Source organism: Sciurus carolinensis, chromosome 16 (genome assembly GCF_902686445.1).
Source record: "Sciurus carolinensis chromosome 16, mSciCar1.2, whole genome shotgun sequence".
Lineage (NCBI taxonomy): Eukaryota > Metazoa > Chordata > Mammalia > Rodentia > Sciuridae > Sciurus > Sciurus carolinensis.
Window position 1 is genome coordinate 63,761,017 of NC_062228.1, and position 2,698 is coordinate 63,763,714.

General features: G+C 52.7%; 1 pseudogene; it reads right to left on the reverse strand.

Annotated features, from left to right (window-relative positions):
• Window positions 1-924: 924 nt before the first annotated feature.
• Window positions 925-2,349, reverse strand: LOC124966219 (olfactory receptor 6C75-like; annotated as a pseudogene).
• Window positions 2,350-2,698: the final 349 nt, after the last annotated feature.

Below are 2,698 nucleotides of genomic sequence, written 5' to 3' on the forward strand. Positions count from 1 at the left end.
TGTGGTCCAGGCTGGCCTCAAACTTGTGATCCTCCAGCCTCAGTCTCTCAAGTCCCTGGAATTACAGGCATGCACCACCATGTCTGACTACTACAAATTTTATTTCTTAAAATGTTTTTAAACGTCCAGAAAAATTGAGTCAATAGTCCAGAAAACCCCAACAGTTTTCCCTTACGTTAACATCTTATATTAGTATGGTGTATTTGTTATAACTAATAAAGCAGTAGTTATATCATTCGTAGCTGAGGTCCATGGTTCACTCAGATTTCCTCAGTTTCACTAGAGCGATTCTGCTTCAGAATCCAGCCAGGATCCCACCCTCCACTCAGCAGCGTGTCCCCTTTGCTCCCCTTGGTCATGACAGTGCTTAGGCCTTCCTCATCTTTGATGACCTTGAGACTTTTGAGGAGCGCTGGTCAGTTATGTGATAGGGTCTCCCTCTACTGGAATTTGTCTGATGTTTTTCTCATCAGATTGGGGTCGCTGGTTTTTGGCAGAAGATGACGGAGGTAAAGTGCCATTTGCATCACACTGTGGTAAGGGTACATGTCAACATGACCTGTCCCTGTTGACCTTGACCTTGATCAGCTGACCCAGGAAGGGTTTGTCAGTTTTCTCCCCTGTAAAGTTACCAGCATCAGTTTTTGAATTACTATTTTTTCCCTCTCCCCACTCTAGTAAAAGCGTCTTCATTGAAAAACAAAATGAAAGAAAACAAAAAAAAAAATGGAGTTTTATTTATTTATTTATTTATTTATTTATTTATTTTTATTTTTTTTACAGTGTCTTACTACATTGCTTAGGGTCTCACTAAATTGCTGAGGCTGGCCTCAAATTTGCGATCCTCGTGCCTCGGCCTCCCAAGCCGCTGGGATCACGGATGCGCACCACCCGGCCCGACTTAGACCTGGAGCTCTGGAACGCTTACCCACTGCACATCTTAGAAGAAAGTGCTGTTCCCGTCAGTAGCAGGTTCCTGCTGGCTTTCTGAACCACCTCGTTCCTGAAGCAGTGGATGAGGGGTTCAGCAGGGGTGACACCGTGGTGTTGAAGAAAGCCCCTCCTTTGCTGAGGGTCAGTCGCCCTGTCGGCTTGGGGTTGAGGAACATGGCTATGCAGCTCCCACAGATAAGCGAGCCCACCAGGATGTGGGGGGGAGCGGGTGGAGAAGGCCTCGCTTCGGCCGAGATGCGCGCAGGCGCAGGACGGTGCAAACCATGCAGCCGCAGGACAAAACGGTCACCAGCACGGCTCTGGCCAGGGTGCACACGGCCACCAGGAAGCTGACCAGCTGCAGGAGCTGGGTGTTGGCGCACACCAACTCCAGCAAGGGGGCGCTGTCGCAGAAGAAGTGGTTGAGGGTGCGGGGGCCGCAGAAGGGCAGAGGGAACATTCAGCTGCCCAGCTCCCCGCCGCCCAGGAGCTGGCGCCCAAGCAGGCCGGCACCGGCGAGCCGCAGGCCGCGGGCGTCCTGAGAGCCGGGTAGCGCAGTCAGCGGCAGACGGCCCGGTAGCGGTGACTCGACATCACGGCCAGCAGCAAGGACTCGGCCTGCCCAGGATGAAGTTCAACCCTGTTTGCGCAAAACACCTGGCGCCGGAGATGGTCCCGCGGCCAATGAGGAGGTGACAGCGGATGCGAACCCCACCTCCAGTAGGGAGAAGTGGCGCAGGAAGTAGTAGTGGGCAGGCGGCAGTCAGCCAAGGTCAGGGCGATTATGAGCAGGTTGCCCAGGAAGGTCATCACATAGGTGACCTGGAGTATCGCGAAGAGAAGGAGCTGGAGGCCCCACAGGTCCCGTGACCCCCTAAGAGCTCCAAGTCCAGCACCGCGGTTGGCCTCGGAGCAGCCCAGGAGGTCCCATCGCGCAGGCCTGCGGTGGACACTCTCCTAGCCCCTCCCTGCCTTTGCTCCTGGCCTGTCCTTAGTCTCTCTGGTCTCTGTGGCTTCTCGGTAACGCGGGGACACGCAGTGTCTATCCCGCTTGTCTGTGGAGATCAAACAAGTGACATTTAGAACGTGCTGGGCACAGAACGAACACAATAGGAACACTGGCTCCGGGAGTCCGCGGTGACATAACCACAGGAAGTAGAATTTCCTTTCATCTCAAGAGTTTGCCTCCTGCTCCCCCAAGAAACCTTCCATTTGCTGAGTGAAAACTTTGAAAAACCCCTTGGGAAAGATCTGTTACTTCGTGGGATTTTATTACATTCAGAGGCGTTAACGCTCTTTGGAATTAGCTCAGATCATAGAGATTTTTGGTTTTGCCTGGTGGGACTCCCCTGTTACTTGCTTGCTTGCATGTTTGGATGGTAATTTAACATACACTTTGGAAAGGGCCAGCGTCATTTCTGAACCCTTTGCCCAGTGTCCACAAATAGGCCACGCCTTTACAGCCAGCCAGAAGATGGAGAAACTCAGGGGCAGCACCCTCTGCCTCTGCAATCATAGCCACCCTCCCCAAGGCGGCCAGGACGGGATGGTTAGGGAAAACCTGACCATTCTGAGCTACTGCTACCTCTCCACACATCAGGGCTCTGAGCAGAATGTGGCTGGCAGGTACCTCCCCGGCTCCCTCTGAAATGCACACCCACGAATCTAGAGCAGCAACGCCCAACGGAAATGTAATGTGGGCCACAAACAGGGGACACACACCTACCTTAACATTTTGTACTTGTCGCATTAAAATAAACAGTAA